General features: G+C 39.3%; 1 long non-coding RNA gene across 2 annotated transcripts in view; it reads right to left on the bottom strand.

Moving 5' to 3' along the window:
- LOC146402783 (uncharacterized) overlaps positions 1–18626 on the bottom strand; it is a 72077-nt gene that overhangs the window by 32065 nt on the left and 21386 nt on the right. Inside the window, exons 2-4 of one of the 2 annotated variants that reach the window (XR_014805142.1) lie at positions 12612–13502; positions 12085–12267; positions 1866–3740 (exon numbers count right to left, since the gene is read on the bottom strand). This is a non-coding gene — a long non-coding RNA (uncharacterized LOC146402783). Of the gene's footprint in view, positions 1–1865; positions 3741–12084; positions 12268–12611; positions 13503–18626 lie in introns of those variants that run through there. The other variant, XR_014805143.1, reaches the window with a different exon arrangement.

Raw genomic sequence — 18626 nt, 5'->3', positions numbered from 1 at the left:
TGGATCTGGTGTTGCTGTGGCATAGGCCTCAGCTGTAGCTTAGATTCAGCCCCTAGCCCGGGGAACTTCCATATTCTGAGGTGTGGCCCTAAAAAAAAAAAAAAAAAGAAAGAAAAGAAAGAAAGAAAAGAAAGAAAAGAAAGAAAAGAAAGAAAAGAAAGAAAAGAAAGAAAAGAAAGAAAAAGAAAGAAAAAGAAAGAAAAGAAAGAAAAAGAAAGAAAGAAAGAAAGAAAGAAAGAAAGAAAGAAAGAAAGAAGGAAAGAAAGAAAGAAAAAGAAAATAGAAGCCAATCAGAAGGAAATTCTCAGGTTTCCATCATTATATCAACACATTTACCAGCATCTATGTCCATATCTTCCCCACCCCTAGTCATGTCACTAGGAATAAGCCATCATAGTTCCATCTAAAGTCAATTCCTCCATTTGACTACTACATCCTAGGGTCTCTTTTAAACTCAGTATTTTGTTCCATTAAATCAACACAGAAACCAGCTGTGTTAGTCTCCTCTCAAATATGTCTTTTATCTAGTTTCTCATCCAGCTACCACTGCTCCCCTTTGAGCAAAATTCAATGAAGGGTCTGTCTCCAATTCCTTCCCTCCTATTTTTCTCTCAAACTCATTTAAGACACTTTCACTCAAAACTCTTCCTGCAAAGGTGATCATAATCATGGCACGTGTGAACCTTAGTCTTGTCTCATCCAAACACTCACCAGCATTTGCCCTATTGATTATTCTCTCCTCTTGAAACTACCTCTCTCTCTACATTGCAGGAATCTTCTATCTTTTCTCCTCCAAAATGGCCACTTCTCAGACTCTTCTGCTGGTTGGCATTTTCCAGAGCTCAGACTTTGTTCCTTTTCTCTTTTACATTGACAGTCACTCCCTGAATGATCTCATTTGTCTCATGACTTTTTTTTTTTTTTTCAGTTGACTGTCTTCATGTCCATTTCATCCTTATACTGGCTCAAGCCAAAAATTGTAAGGGTCATCACTGACTTGTTTTTACCTTTTAAAACCTGGCCTGAGTAAATCAAATATTTCTTAATGTATATCTAGAGTCTGACGATTCTAAATCACTACCACCCTATTCAATCCCTTGTTTGGATTATTGCAGGAGCCTCCTAACAATGGTACTGCTTCCACCTATTTATAATACAGCACCCAGAATGAGCCTATACATCAAATCATGGCACTTATGTACGTAAATTTTGCAATGATTCATTTCTCATTCAAAGTGCATGGCAAAGTCTAAGAACGGTGTACTAGATTTTTCATTATCTGGGTCCCCATAACCTCTCTAATGGTATCTCAACCTCAATTAAGTCCAGTCACATCAGTACCTCTGTACTCTTTTTAAAACATAACTGGTATATCTCATCTGTTGAGGCTGCACTTGCTCTTTCTCTTGTGTGGCTAGCCCCACTCCTCCTTCAAGGTTCTGCACAGTCATCCCCCATGACCACCCTACTGAAAGCTGCAGTCACCATCATGAGCATATTTTATTTCCTCTGTGTCACTTTGTATCCATAGCATCATTACCTTTTAACATAATATCAGTTATTTTTTTAAATCAGTTTTTCGTCTCTTTCCTTGAACTAGAATATAAACTTTATAAAGTCCAGGGTATTTGTTTTTTTTTTAGCTTTACAAAGACCAGATTTTTGACTAGTTTGTTCATTTCTATATCAGAGGGCTCAGGACAGTGTGCAACCCATAGCAAGATTTTAATAAATATTTTATGAATGAATGTCAAAAGGCACTCTGGACAAAATTAAAACAGAAGTAAAAATTGGGGAAATGTCTTAAAAGTTATCACTTATTATTATATGTGAGATCTAGTTTATTTAAAAACCAATAAAAATACTAACATCTTTTAAAAAATGAGCAATCATATAGGAAATGATTAGTCACAGAAATAAAGTATATGTACAAAACCATGCACTTTCAGCATATAAAGAATGCAGATTACAATAATGAAAATTTTTCATGAATTTGGCAGAGATAAAATTTTTAATAGTAAATTACATTAAGTTTATGAAGAAATGGATCCCCTGGTAGACTTTTGATGGGCATTAATAGTCCTTTAAACAATTTTGGAATATATGTAAAATAGCCTGTAATACATGGTCCTTAAAAGTTTTGACCACAGAAGACTTTGAGATTTATCTTAATAGAGACATCTATCAATGTATAAGAGAAAAACAAACAAACATACAAGCCACCTAAACATCTACAATGGGGGAACCGTTTAAACTATAACTATATATTATATAGCTATTAAAAATGTGCTTTATATTTACTATGATGAGATAAAAGCTTTTATAGCAATAACCTTGACCTTGAATCTACCCATAAATCCAATCCTAAATTTAACTCTTACTCACAAGCTAAATATAGAATACAATCACAATCACAATTTTCCAAGAGAAATCCAAATGTCTACAGGTAGATATAAAATTGGAAGGAAATGTGATAGCATTTTAACAATGGTTTGTAGCACTATTGTAGCTCTAGGAGTCAATCTTATTTTCCTAATTCTCCAAAAGTTAACATAGCACTCTCCATAGTTAACATTGCCTTTTAGGGCCACACCCATGGCATATGGATGTTCCCAGGCTACGGGTTGAATCGGAGCCACAGCTGCCAGCCTATACCACAGCCACGGCAACACCAGATCCAAGCTGTGTCTGCAACCTACAGCACAGCTCACTGCAACGCAGGATCCTTAACCCACTGACTGAGGCCAGGGATCGAACCCATGTCCTCGTGGATATTAGTCAGGTTCATTTCCACTGTGCCACAACAGGAACTCCAAAACAGCAAGTATTTCTGATAATCATTCAAAACCAACACAGCTTAAATAGTCTCAATAAAAGTATAGTTTTTCGTACATTTTCCTAGTCAGCTGTAGATGGTCTTCTGTCTCTCTGCAGAGTATCTGCTTACAACACACTTCTATGTATTGATGTACTGATTGTACCAAGTGGAATTTAAATTTCCCTCAGTGGATAGGGCAGGTATCTTGTGAAACCAAAGCTGCCAGTATCTACATCTAATTTTTAATTAAGTACAGGAATTTCTAGCCAGTACCAGCTGTTATCATGTTTCTTCAATTCTGTGCCTTGATAAATAGCTCAAGGAATGTTACATAAAAAAAATGTAACCATGCAAAAATCTTCTCACTTTTAAAATAAGCTTTGGAAATAAAACCCCTCTGAATTCCCACTTTCTTGCAAAGCTGTGACTGGATGCTTGTTGAGAATAACCAACACCCACCCACGGCCACCACACACACATACACACACACACACCCTAAATATTTTTTCTTCCATAACATCCTTTAGATATCATACTAAAGCACTTTCCAAATATTAACGAAAACTCTTGAAGAAAGTACAGTTGTTATTACCCCCATTTTACTTCTGAAGAAACACCTCTCAGTAGAGTTGTTCATTTTCGGACTTTCAGATCCTTGATCTAGCTCATGGCTGATTTAACGGCTTGGATTCCTGCTACTATTTGCTTCTAATCTGAAGTTGCCAATCTCATTCCTATTATTTCAAGGTATTGAGAGTTTTCTGAAAGTTATGCAATGACTCAGGAGTGGGGATTTGCAAGTAAGATGTTCTGATAATGTTTCTCATAACTGTAAGGGTAGCCAAGCACAGTTGAGAAGTATCTGCTCTCCGCTACAAATGCATACTGCTGTCCTTTTTGAAGAGTCTTCAGGTAAACTGAGCTGGGTAAAAAAAAAAAGGTGACTAAAATCTGCTTTTAAGTTGCTATAAAACAAATAGACGGATAGATAGATAAAGTTAGTTCATTTAACCAAAATGTATTAAGCACTTATACATGTTTTTAAAACTCTTCCCATCATGAAAACAGAGGTTCGAAGTCTATGGGTAAAACCTGAATACATTTCAGTTAGAATATATAAGCAGAGAAAGAGCTGCATGTTTAAAACTGGATTGTAAGACTATACATTTTGGAAAATCTCTCCAGTGCTACAGGGGTGTTGTAAAGCTACGGGAAACAGGGGGCTTGCTGAGAAGAGGGTTTATTTCACACATGTGTCCTAGCCAGGCAGTTTCGGGGACAGACACATTGTCCAAAGGATTTTTCTAAGATAAGAGGCAAAGGGGCTATTCCTGGGTTCTACACTGCTTCCCTCATATGGTTGAAATATAGGAACTTGTGATGTTTACATTTAACCCTGCCCACATTTAGCTTCCTAGCCAGATACATAGAGATATTCCTCTTGTTCACCAAAGTTTTTCCTAGGGCCTACCATATATCACACATTTCATGTTGGCAAATAATATCAATATCATCACTTAAAGTAACATGGGGGCAATCCCTAAAATCTATGCTAGGTAAATAACAAGACCACCATGTTGGCTTTTAGGGGGGAAAAAAACCAACACAAAAAGATAAAGGAACAGACAGAAAACATAATCTGTTCTTGGCTTTCATTCTTTCATGTATGGAGTGCCCACTGTACAAGCAGAACTATGCTGAATGCTGTGAACATAATGCTCAGAAAATCTAATGTGGTCTCTGCTCTACCAGAGCTTAAAAGATAGGACGATAAGGCATTTAATTAAATGAGTATACACATATACAAACTGGTATCAGGAAAAAGTTGAGGCTGCTGAGAGTGAATACAGTAGGGGACTGACCTTGCTGGACGGTCAGGAAAGGCTTCCTTGAACTGAGATCTGAATGGTGAGTAGGGTTCACTCAGTGAGGGATATCGGAACCTTCAGGCAAAGTATGAGAAGCAGAAGCAAAAGCTGCGATGGTGGGTGGGTTGGTAGGATGGGGAGGGGAACGTGATGAAGGCTGGGAAAATGAATGAAGGCCAGTGGGAATAAGGCACTGAGGACAGTGAAAGGATGGTTTGAGATGTGCTGGGGGCGTGGGAGGGGGATGTGGGGGGAGGTTAGGGGAGGACTGCGAGGCCATAATAATAGGAGGCCACCCGTGTGTTTTAAGAGGCAAGGAGTAGGGAAGAGGAGAGGGTAGAGGAACAGAGGTTGTGGTGATTGCCATATGATTCATTTTGAAAATATCCCTCTGACTCCAGCACGAGGACAGACTCAAGTAAGAGTGGAGTGGTAAGAGTTTATGGTGATCCATCAGGAGGGTGTTTGAAATTCAGGGTGAACTGTAATGGTGGCTAGAACTGGGTGGTAGCAGAGATAAAATGAATCCTTTGAAGACTCCTGGGAATTTCACTACTAGATCTTCAAAATAAAAATTTCGAAATTTATATAAGCAATGAAATTCTGGAAGAAAAAATGTCATGTTCATGTGACCGATAGTAGCAGTTTACTTACACAATAAAGTAATTCTTGTCATCCTTTGGAAAGATTGATTATTAGGAACTACCTACAAAATATGACAAATTCAATAAGACAATGGGCCCAGATGGGCTTTCAGCTTAATTTTGACAAAGTTATGCCTGACATGCACAGTTGTTTTTGTTTTTTTCTTATAGTTTTTAATGATCCTTTGAAAGTTGGAAAGTTGCCAGAGTCAATAAGAAAGGCCATAGTGAAGCTACCCAAGAAGCTAAGCCAAATTGAGTTTTAAATCGTGCATACTGCCTGAGTTATTTTATTTTGGTTTAACTACCAACAATAGCATACTAACATGAAATTATTACTGAAATCATGGGTACTAGGAAAAGCAGTTTTCTTTAAAAGAATAACATTCCTTTTAATATGTGCTGTTTTGGTTGCCCTGTTGAATTTTGGTGACAATCAGGAAGATTTTGACTGAATTGCTAAAGATTAGACTGAGGCTTTGTGAGAGAGGCATATTAGTATCATGAACTTTAAAAATGAATTAACATTATAATAAAAAATAATGTAAAAAGAAAAAAAAACCCTATAATCACATTTTTCTAATACCAAACTGTTTTCATCTAGGCATGTTTTATTTAAAAGTTATGCACTAATGTAATCATAGTAAAGAGATAATTGAGGTTAGGTAGCATTATATAATAAATGTATTCCCATATTGCTATATCATCTTGAACAATTTTAATGGCATTATATTCTATAAATTCAGTGGTCTGCAATGGACTTAACTATCCTTTTATTGGACACACACGTTTTTATTTTCCAGTTTAATATTAATGTAATAGCTTGCTCTGAGTATCATGATGTATGTTGTATCATTCTTTCTTTCATAATTTTAAAAAACAATACATTCCAATAACTTTAAAATCTTGGCAAAATGATAAAAACATTATCAGAAATGTTGAGCTATGTTCTCTACTCTCTAACTTAAAATGCTATTAGGAAGACATGTTATGAGTACATAACAGGGTTGGATGTGATTATTTTTAAGTTTTAACAATTTAACAGAGAGAGAGTGATACAGCATTTTCATTTTCATCTCTTTGATGAGAGAAGGCTACTCTTTTTCAGAAGTTTGCCTACAATCTGAATGTCCCCTGTGGGATGACCAGGATGACCATAGCCATAGCCTTCTTCAATTTATCTGTTGGTGATGTTTTTAATTTATATGAACTTATCTTGCAGGATAAGCACTGAGATGAAAAACATGAAATAATACCCTTTTTTTTTTCTTGAATATTTTCCCCTTTAAAACGTCTCCTGTATCCCTCTCAGTAATGTGGTGCACTGGTGGGAACTTCTCCGTCCCCAGTCTAGCCTGCATGGTCTTCTGATCAATATGACCCCTTTTTAGTCTCCCTGGGCCTCTAACTTTCCTCAGGGTCCCATAATTAATCTCAGGAAGAATAAACAAATGTTATCAATACAAAACGAGGGAGGAAAGGTTTTGTGCAAGTTTGGGGAAAAAAGAGCAAGAGGTGTGTGTGGAATATAAATGGAGCTTGTGAAACACCAAGGGCTTTGCTCCCAGGAAAGGGTGATACATACAGAGAACTGAAACCTCCTCCCAAGCAGTGTTGTTCAAAGCCATCTGCTGTTTTGTCTACACTGAAAATCTGTTGTTTAGTTTAGCCACCTTCATTCACCTTAGCTAGATCTCCTGAATAACTTACCCCATCTTCTACATTAGCACTTGTTGCTTCACCTTGCACTTTGATATTATATTTTATTTATTTATTTATTTATTGTCTTTTTTGCTATTTCTTGGGGCGCTGCCGCGGCATATGGAGGTTCCCAGGCTAGGGGTCCAACATGAGCTGTAGCCGCCGGCCTATGCCAGAGCCACAGCAATGCGGGATCCGAGCCGCATCTGCAACCTACACCACAGCTCACGGCAATGCCAGATCGTTAACCCACTGAGCAAGGGCAGGGACCGAACCCGCAACCTCATGGTTCCTAGTCAGATTCGTTAACCACTGCGCCACGACGGGAACTCCGCACTTTGATATTATAAAGATAATATTTTTCCTTAAACTTCATGAAGCAGTCTCTGCTAGCTTCAGCCTTTTCTTCCACATTTTCCTCATCTCTCTCAGCCTTCATAGAATTGAGGAGAGCTAGGACCTTGCTCTGGATCAGCCAAAGGAATGTTTGGCTAATTTGATCTTCTATCCAGATTACTCAAATGTTCTCCGTATCAGCAATAACGCTGCTTGACTTTCTTATCATTTGTGTGTTCACTGGAGTAGCACTTCTAATTTCCTTCAAGAACTTTTCCTTTGCATTTTCCACCTGGCTAATTATTTGGTGCAAGTGACCTAGATTTCAGCCTAATTTGGTTTCTGACATGCCTTCCCTCCTCAGCTTAATCACTTCCGGTTTTTGATTTAAAGTGAGAGATGTGTGACTCTTCCTTTCACTTGAGCACTTAGAGGCCCTTTTAGGGTTATTAATTGCCCTAATTTCAATATTGTTTGGTCTCAGGGAATAGGAAGATCTGAGGAGAGGGAGACAGTTGGGGGAATGGCCAGTCAGTGGCACAATTAGATCCGCAACATTTATCAATTATATTCACTATCTTATATCAGCATGGTTAATGCCACCCCAAAACAATTATAATAATAACACCGAAGATCACAGATCATGGAGTTCCCATCATGGCTCAGTGGAAAAAAATCTGACTAGTATCCATGAGGGGGCAGGTTTGGTCCCTGGCCTTGCTCAGTGGGTTAAGGATCCAGCATTGCTATGAGCTGTGGTGCAGACTGCAGATGCGGCTTGGATACTGTGTTGCTGTGGCTGTGGCATAGGCCAGAGGCTACAGCTCCGATTTGACATTTGACCCCTAACCTGGGAACCTCCATATGCTGCAGGTATGGCCCTAAAAAGACAAAAAAAAAAAAAAAAAAAAAAAACACAAAAACCACAGATCACTGCAATAAATACGATAATAATAGAAAAGTGGGAATTATCAAAATGTGACACAGACACATAAAGTGAACAAATGTTGTTGAAAAAACATCACCAAAAGACTTGCTTGATGCAGGGTTGCCACAAACTTTCAACTTAAAAAACACAGTATCTGTGAAGCACAGTAAAGCAAAGCATGATTAAATAAGGTATGTATATAATGGGATAGGATTAGATGAGCAGTGATGTGTTTTTCTAAACATAAAATTCAGGGCTTCTACCTTGTATTTTTTAATTTTCTTTTTAAGGCCACACCTATGGCATATGGAAGTTCCCAGGCTAGGGGTCAAATCTGACCTGCAGCTGCAGGCCTACACCACAGCCATGGCAAAGCCAGATCTGAGCCACATCTGTGACCTATGCCACAGCTTGCAGCAACGCTGGATCCTTAATCCACTGAGCAAGGTCAGGGATTGAACTCCTATCTTCACGGACACTATGTTGGTTCTTAACCCGCTGAGCACACAACAGGAAGTCCACTATCATGTATTCATTGAATTTTGAAATAATGTGATTGCTTCATAAACAAAAGTGACAATTAAGTAGGATTTTTTTTTTTACTGTGATTATTTTATTTTTTCAGTGTTTTTTTTTTTTTTTTTTTTTTTCAGTTTTTGAAAAATACCTGGAAGAAAATCTTTCAGGAACATTAAGTGGGCTAAATAAAAAATAGATTTGTGTGCATTCAGAGATGACATCATAAATGATTGGATTATATATTGATACATCACTTCTTTGCTTTGCACTTTTAACCCACTCATCTTCAGCATTCATAGGCTTTAGCACTGAGCATACTAAGTGTGAATCCACATACTCTTTTAAAGAAGATCCTACTTGCAGTATTCAGAGAGTTATAAATCTTATCTCTGGAGGGGAACATGATATAATCATCTCCTTTCCTATGCTTTAGTTCACTACAGGATTCACTTATTAATCTTTCGGGTTCTATTCTAAAATAGCAATGTTTGTAGATTCCGAAGTTATTCTCTCATTTGTCATGAACTCAAATTGTTTCTTTCTCTCATACTTTTAAGATGTGGCTCAGTAATAGCCATCTTCAGACCAGGAGTCACTGAAGACTTAGGGGAATTTTCTCTGGGCAGAACAGATGTGTGCAGAGAAGGGCACTGGGGCCATGTGCTCAAAGAAACCAATCAGAGAGTTCATGTTCACCATGAATCTAGGACCCATGGCTTTAATGAAATGTCTTGGTACTTCATTTCTCATTCAAAAATCAAGTGCATAGCCAATTCTTGCTGGGTCACTGTAACTTTTCTATCAGACTGGGTAAAAGCTATTTCCCAATGTTAAGAAAAAGTGAACATTCAAAATACTCCCAGGTTGTGCCTTTTTCCTACTTAGATCTTTGCAGTAGACTCTGAATGGAACTAAGATATGTTGAAGATTTTTGAGTCTTCAGCTCAGCCTGTATAAAGAAGTCTTATTTTTTTCTCTGAGGGACTTGGGTATACTATTTCTTTAAATAGAATATAGAATATATAGAGAATATAGCCTTTTAATAATACCAAAAACTTCTCTCAAAATAACTAGCTTCACCACTTCTAGGACAGATATATTTTGAAAGGAGATGAACCAAAAATCAAATCTACGTTAATTCTAATGGCAACTCCCCACTAGTACCTCTACCCAGATAGGAAAGCACTTCCACCCCCTCCTCATCTGACCATATCAACTGTTAGAACACTTAGAGATTATACGTATGTACTGGACACACAGTACTTCACACACTCAGCGTAGTGCATGCAAGTTAGAAAAGCTTCTACTGCACTCAGACCCCGAGCAATTGGTTTCATAATGTAAAGTGTAATGTCACCACCAGACAGTGTTGGGTCACCAACTGTGTGCTTTACAAGCCTGTTCTAGTTTCTGGAGTTCAAGAAAAAAGGCACACACAGAAAAAAAAAAAGTCTGGGAATGTGATTCAAGATTCGTTAAAAATATGTAAAATAAAACAAAGTCTCTGGTCTTTCTAAGCAGCAGTGGCAGGTTCTGACGTGGGTCTGAAGGTGGCAGAGGAAGGCCAGGGCTGCAGGATGTTTAACAACTGTTTCTACATCACCCAAAGGGGCAGCTGGGACACAGACTGGTGAGTGAATCTGACAGCTACTTTAAATATCTCTAAAGAGGATGGCAGAAAGAAGTGGCATGACCTGGATACCTTCAAGATTACAAGTAATTAATAGAATGTGGTCTAACCCAACCCTCAGTTTTGGCTTCCAAAAGTAATTGTGAATTTGTTTTTCTGAATTATTAAGAAATAACCCATATCATTTTGGACTTGAGTGGAACTTTAGAGGTTCTTTTTTTTTTTTTTTTTTTTACCAATCCAACTGTTAAAGGTTGAATTCCATCCCTCTAAATTTTATATGTTGAAGTCCAAACCCTCCAACACTTCAGAATGTGACCTTATTAGAAAACAGGGTTATGGCAGAGGTGATTGGTTAAGATGAGTACATATTAGCATGGGCCTTAATCCAATGTGACTGCTGTCCTCATAAAAAGAGAAAATTTGTGTAGAGAGACAAATATGCACATAGAGAAGTCGATGTGAAGACACCGGGACAAGACAACCATCCACAAACCAAGGAAAAAGACCTGGAAGAGATCCTTCCTTCACAGTCCTCAGAGGGACCAGCCCTACTGACATCTTGATTTCACATTTCTGGCTTCCAGAATGGGAGACAATACATTTTCTCTAAGTCACCCAGTTTGTGGCACTTTGTTATAGCAACCCTAACAGGCAGATATGCAGATACACACACACACTTTTCATTTCTTTTTACTGCGCCTGTGGCATCTTATATGAAAGTTCCCAGGCTAAGGGTTGAGTCTGAGCTGCAAGTGCAGGCCTACACCACAGTTCGTGGCAAGACCGGATCCCTAACCCACTGAGCAAGGCCAGGGATTGAACCTGCATCCTCATGGACATTATGTTGGGTTCCTAACCTGCCAAACAACAATGGTAACTCCAATATAATATATATTAATATAGGTATTAATATAAATATGTATTTTAATAGTTAAAGGAATTCTTACAGAAGTAGAGGCAGTAGCTGAAATGGCATGTGTAGATATGAGGAGAGCAGGTAGTAGAGTCTGTATCTAGAGATTTAGATCAGGCCCTTCCCACATCACACGGCCTCACAGACAATCCCCTTCATCTGGTGCTCAGGCCCCATCCAAACCTGCTTTCAACAAAATTTCTTAGTAGATAACAGCAACCAAAAGTGTCTACTCGGATGTACTGAATTTCGGAGAATTACTTGGGAGCAATTTATGTCACTGTTTGGATCTTTTTATCTCCTTTCAAAAAAAGATACTCCTTAGAGACCAATATTTTTTATTCACATTTTTCTGGGGTCTTGTAGAGATACTCTTTTCTCTGGTTGAGCCATAAAAAAACTGGGTTCATCATGCACCTAGCTATATAGCCAAGTTTAAATCTGAATTATAGTCATTTGCACCTGTTACCTAGTTGAAAGAACCAAACTGTACTCCATTCCTGTGGAGAAAAGAATAGCTATTCCCTTTGCCTAGAGGACACAAAACTTAAGAACTTGAACCAAAGGTAGGAGCAGTAATTGGAGCAACAGTAGCCAGCTGGCAGAAACAGAAACTCGTTTCAATTCTGACCCACTCAGAGATACTTTGCGTTAGTGTGTTTTGGTGTTTATAGAAAACCCAGAGGCTATTCATTTTAAAGCTCTTGATGAAAACCAGACTCACCAGAGTAATAATACTGATGAGCACAAATGTTCTTCCAGTTGAAACTTTGCTGATAAAGATTAACCTTCTCTCCTTAGAAAAATATCAAGAAAAACGGTTCACAGAGAAGACTAAGGCATCACTGGGATCCAGGAAGGTCTCAATGAAGCTTGTAAGCCTTATAATTACTCTATTAGGAATTACCTGGGGGAAGAGATATCATTTCTTTAATTGAACCAACATGGCTTTTTGGCCTGTGTATATTCTTTACAATAAAATAATCCCCAATCTGATAAATATTTGCTATCAGCATATGATAAGCCCTGATGGATACTGAGAGGTGAGAGGCTGGTGCATTTGTAAAAGGAGCAGGGAGTAATCAGAGGAAAGGGATGGGCATGCCTCACTGAGCAAATTACATTTTCCAGCCAATACTGGGCCTATCAAATATCTCCGTGCGAAAGAACATGCACTTCGTGCGAGCTGGCCATCCTGGCAAAGAGCAGAATGTTCCCTCCAGGATTTATTTATGGCTAAATCAATTGTACCTTAAAGGGATAGTTTTTCAGACAGTTTTGCTCTTGTAGGAGGGTTCATGTGGCAGTGGCCATCCTGCAACCGGAGAAGCAAGGTGGTTTAAGGTCCTTCAAATCCAGGTCATAGATAATGTTATTCTCCTTTCTCCCATTTCCTAATGCTGTGCAATTTAGATGGCTTGGGATTTCTAATCATTAAGGATCCAATCTGCATCAGGATGAGGTAGTTATCTGAGCCATGGAAATATTCTTGCTTCAGGTGACAGAGGTCATCTGCTTCTGATCTTTTGTTATGTGCTTGGGGTGTGGGGTGGGGGCAGGGGGGTGGTTGATACAATTACACACTGCTGTTTTCCTTTGTTGTTGTTTTAAGAATTTCATCCAGTCAAGGGAGGTCACTTGGGAGACAGAAATTGTGTGTTCCAGAAAGGTGCTTGTAAGACCAAACTCACATCTCTACCTGTGCCTTGTTTAATGCACCCTTGGAGGGATAAAAAGCAAGAAAGACCAAAAGCGTGGCTGCTTCTTGATTTTCAGTTGTAGCAAATCAGCGGCAAAGCAGGAAAGGTAGAGGAATCCTGGGCAGACACAAGATAGCCCAGCTTCAAAGGAAGTCATGGGCAGCTGGGAGCCAGAGCAGCTGCTGGGGCAGTTGGGCAGGCTGCACTCAGGAAGGACATGGCTTCTCATGAGTGAAAGTTCTGGGCTGACCAAGAATTCCTCAGTCAAAGCCAAACTCTGGAAATAGCTGCAGTTGCAGATCAAAGGACTTTTACATGTGCACAGCACAGAAGGCAGATGCTGTGGTTTTTGCAGTCTTGTCATCATCTTCTGTCAAGGAGCATATACAAAGAAAAAGGAAAGATATGTTTTCTTGCTTTTAGTTTAGCGTAGTTTTATTTTCTGTGGAAGAGAAATGGGATGATGGTTGTTGCCAGTACCTATTTGGGAATTATAAGAAGTGGTTTGGTCCATAAGGTTAAAAAAAAGTTAGTGTAACCTCAATAGCTCTACACTGGGGGAGTTTAACTGAACCCCACAGACAATGAGTATTAGCTGGACACACACATGCCTGTACGCTTGCCTGCTTACACACATCCAGGATACCCTGTAAAGCCAAGAGCAGCAGAAAGACCCACCTGGAAGGGCTGAGGCAGTGGAATGAGCCTACTCCCAGGAGAAACAACCATGTTAGGTTTGAGTCTAACTAGGAATTAGGCTTCTCAAGAAGAAGCATGTTAAAGAAATGACTGGAAACACCCCTGAATACACTTGGGACTCAGCCTCCATGTATGCCCTTGTCAAGATATGTCCGCAATGAGAATGGCCTCCCTAGAAGTCACACCTTTGCACAGTGTACAACCACAGCATCCTTACATGGCAAGCCTGAAAATGGTCCTCATTTGTCTCTTAGCCATGATTCAGGATAGACATTTTATGGAAGAAATGCCTTAAGATGAATGTAGAACCAGGGAAAGAAAGGAAAAATTCCTTCTTTCATGGTGATGGTGTGCTGTTATAATCTAAATGGTTATTTTTTTTTTTTTCCCTGCCAGAGAGTGATATACTCTTATGCCCACTTATTCTTTTTTATCTCCCTAGACCCGGTGCCTGGAACTGGGCCAGTGCAAAAATCTACTGAGTGAAAGAATTCCATGAATTGTGATAGAAAAATAATCAGATTAAATTGGTAATTTTGAATGAATACCATGTGGTCTTCTTGACAAAAATGAACTGTCATATCTCCTATGTCATAACCAGGAAAACACTAAAGCTTTGGTCTGTCTAAAGTTTTGGTCTGTCTTTTAAGAGAACCTTAAGAAGTCAGGAGTCACAGAGTTGTCTCTAAAAGGAAATACCCTCTTAAGTGACCACTTTAAAGGATCCTTAAGTGGCTTCCAGTAATAGAAGACAACATTCACAGTTAAATACAAGTCTCCAAAATGATGGGTTGTTTCCGGGTCTGTTTGTCTGGAAGCAGTTTCACCGTGGTGGTTTGCATTTCTAATTGTTTAATGGGGAAATGTATCCTTTAGGTCCAAACAAAAAAAACTAGAAATACCCATGTTGTGGTGTTGGGCTTAGTAACTGCATAATTAGGATGTAAATCAGCATTTCAGATCTGATGACAGTGTTTTCTAGACAGGCATGATTAGAGGGCATGAGGAATTTGGAATGCTACCCTTTGGACAATATAATTATTTTTCTCTGGTTTACCCTGCTATCTGGACCACACCCAAAACTATCAGTTCATATATTCAATAAATGATCATTGTTTATGGTACCTGCTTTGTGAAAAGTTTCATAGTAAGCCCTAGCTGTTGTGTTGGTCTTGAGAGACAGTGTCTCTGAATATTACCGTGCTTTATGTATTCCTAAGGGCACTTTTATCTATATTTGATTGTGGCTTCTGTGTTCACTTCAGAAGCTAACCCCACCATAAAATCATACTCCACTAGAAAAGAGCTTTATTTTAGGGCTATGTTAAGATCTCTCAGTGGAAATGTGTAGTAGCATATTGTACAATTGGGTCTGATCCTCAGAGGAAAGTTTGGGAATAAAACTATGGGTAGAGACCTACTCTATTTTGCTTTTATTATTTTTCTTCCCCCCCTCCCCAACAAATATATGTTTATCATTCAGTATGTGGATTAAGTATTGAACAAAAACAGTCATGACCTCTGCCCTCTTAGCGTTTACAATATGGCATGGAAGGTGGACATGACACAAATAATGTCAAGTGTGAGGAGTGTTACAAGAGGGTAAGAATAAGATTCCATAAGCAAGTTACAAGGGAGCTGAATTTAGTGCTCTGAGGAGAGAGTGTCACAGGAGACCTGTGTATTTGGGAAGAGTAACTTTTTAGCAAAGACCACAATGAGCTTCCAGGATGAGAACGACATTGTTCCCTGCTTTTGTAAGTGAATCCCACTTTTTTGCTCAGGTGGTAGGTGGGGCTGCTTTGAAAGCAGGGAAGATAAGGCCATGTAGGGTAAGTCGGGCAGTGCCACACTCTCAGGGGCACTCACTTGTTTTCCTGAAGCCAGGAAGACTTGAGAAGGTTCTGATTGATAAGACAGAAAGGGAAATCTGCTGGTTGGGCCAACAAAGAGGAGGGGAAGTGTTAGCCTCTGCTTATCTTTCTTGTCTGGGACACTGACTGGTGTCAGGTCTTGTGACAGGAGTGTTCCAGCCATCCAGTGGCCGGGGGAAGGCCACACGCCCTGACATCACTGGCCTGCTTGATTGTTTATCTCCAGATTCTAGTCAGATGAGCTATTTATTGATCAAGCCATTGTTATTATGAATGCCTGAAAGCCTTTAGAAACCAGGTGAAGGAGCACTGAGGAAGTTAAATAGTCATGAATGAAGGCCCAGAGGTAAAAGACCATGTGGTCTAATGACAAATTCAATGTAATGGAGGGTTCCTGCCAAGTTTTTGGCAATATGATAAAAATGGAAAATTGTAAACTACAAAATAACTGATGCTGGGTGCATAAATGCTCCTCCTTCTTTTGCTCTTCTTCCTTTTTTCTTTCTTTCTTTTCCCTTCTTCACACTCTTCTCCTTTATCTCCCTCCCTCATTCTCCTTCTCCTCTCATTTCTCCTATCCTTCCTCTTTTGCTCTACCTCTCACTTCTTCCTCTCCTCTTTCCCCCTCCTGAACCTGGGCTCTGGAGAAATTAAGATAAATCCCAGGGCAAAAGCTGAATGAGCTGTGGACCAGAGTGACAAGCAAAGCTAGAGCTGCCCTGAGTGTATTTGTCTGCATGAGGGACTTACAGTAATTGGCATTGCCAGCTGGTAAGGCCAGGAGATAAGATTTTGGAACTTTTCAAGGTAGGAGTTATAAATGAGACCTGGCACAAAGCTAAGCCCTTCATAGGGTCCCATCCTCTGTGAGCAGTTGGTTGGAAAAAACTTTGCCTCCTGGCAAAGAGATATTTGTATGAACCAAAGGATTTGTAATCAGGCATGGGCTCCTCACACAACTTGGGAGATTACATTACCCTGTTTGGGTATTATGGAAGAATCTCAAGATAAGAAAGTAATTTCAAGTGGACTCAAACTGTCATGCCTGAGGGCAGTTGGTGGAACTCAAATTGACACTGGAAGAACAAGCTATCAAGCCAGTGCCTCCAAATCCACAGATTCATATCATTCAAATATAAATGCACAGCCCTAAGTCATTTGGACCAGAAATGAGGCACTGTAGTCCCTAAGGACTTGAGGTGCTAGAATAAAGCACACAGAAATATAGAATTTTTTAAATGTTTAAAAAAAAATTAAAAGGGAGTAAAAATCAGGACAAAGGAAAAAGAAGGACCAGGAAAGTCTGAAAAAGAACCAATAGAAATCTGTAAACAATGTAATCACTGCAATGATAATGTTGATAAATGTAGTAAGCATTTATCACCTGGAGAAAGAATTAGTGAATCAGAGCCATGATTCTCAGCCTTCAATGTATATGGCACTCACCCAGGAGACTTGTTAAAAAACATATTCTGATTCTGTAGGCCTGAAGTGGGACCCAAAAGCTTGCATTTTTACTAAGCTCTCAGGTGATGCCCGTTCTTTGAGGAGCAAGGAAATAGAAGATAGATTTGAAAAATGTGACCCAGTGAGACAAAGAGAGAAAATACCTCTCTGAACAGCAGGAATAATAACAGAAAGAATATGGCTAAATCAATATTTGAAAAGATAATAGCTGAAAAATTTCTAAACCTAATGAAAGACATGATCCTGCAGATTAAGGAAACCACACCCAAGGAAGGAAGGAAGGAAGGGATGGAGGGAGGAATGGGGAGAGAGAGAGAAAGAGAGGGAAAAAAACCCTTATTTTTGAATATTGCCAATTATCAACAAAAGGGAAGATCTTAAAATCAGCCAAAGAGGACAAAAAAGTTACCCACAAAGAAACAACAATTAAATCGATGTTAGACTTTTCAACAGTACCAAAGGTGTTCCTGTCATGGCTCAGTGGTAATGAACCTGACTAGTATTCATGAGGGCATAGGTTTGATCCCTGGCCTCACTCAGTGGGTTAAGGATGCGGTGTTGCCCTGAGCTGTGCTGTAGGTTGCAGACATGGCTCAGATCCAGCGCTGCTGTGGCACAGGCTGGCAGCTGCAGCTCCAATTTGACCCCTAGTCTGGGAAATTCCATATGCCGCAGGTGTGGCCCTAAAAACAAACAAATAAAAACAGTACCAACAGATGTGGGATGATATTTTCTAGCACTGAAAGAGAGAAAAAATAATCTTAACAACCAAGGTTTGTGTATGCATCTCAAATATCCTTCAGGAAGAAGGATAAATAAAATTGTTTTTCAGACAAGCAAAAACAGAGTTTATGACCAATTCCCACTCCAAATCTAGTGATTCGCAAAGTGTGGTCACTGTTGACATCAGCATCACCTGGGAACCTGTGAGAAATGCAAATGTTCAGGCCCCACCTCAAACCTATGAATCAGAAACACTGTGGTGGGTTCTAGGTTGCTGTATCCAGCTTTCCAGGTGTTTTGATGCTGTTCCAATTGCAGAATCACTGCTCTAATAAATGAGGCAGGGAATACAAGATCTCTGAGGGAAGGTCTGAGACATAAAATGGAATCTTTATCAAATGGTACACTTTAGGTTAAGCTAAACCAACACTGACTGAGTCAAACAATAATAGCATCAAATTTGGAAGTAAAAATAAGATAGAACTAAAATATTGAACAACACAAAAAATAAGATAGGCCAGGGATGATTGTGGTTAAAATGTCCCCTTCATTCAAGAGGACAGAAATTAGATACATTTTTCCTGACAGGTATAGTGTGACAATAATAACTATTCAACAACGTGATCTAGGAGTTCCTGTAGCGGCTCAGTGGAAACCAATCTGACTAGTATCCATGAGGACGCAGGTTCACTCGCTCAGTGGGTTAAGGATCTGGCATTGCCATGAGCAGATGCAACATGGATCTGGTGGTGTTGTGGCTGTGTCTAGGCAGGCAGCTGTAACTCCGATTTGACCCTTAGCCT

The sequence above is a fragment of the Sus scrofa genome, chromosome 6 (assembly GCF_054392235.1).
Source record: "Sus scrofa isolate SSC_HxYL_T2T_F1_AM1 chromosome 6, Sscrofa_HxYL_maternal_Yorkshire_Landrace_v2.0, whole genome shotgun sequence".
NCBI lineage: Eukaryota > Metazoa > Chordata > Mammalia > Artiodactyla > Suidae > Sus > Sus scrofa.
This window is presented reverse-complemented; position numbering and strand designations above follow the sequence as displayed.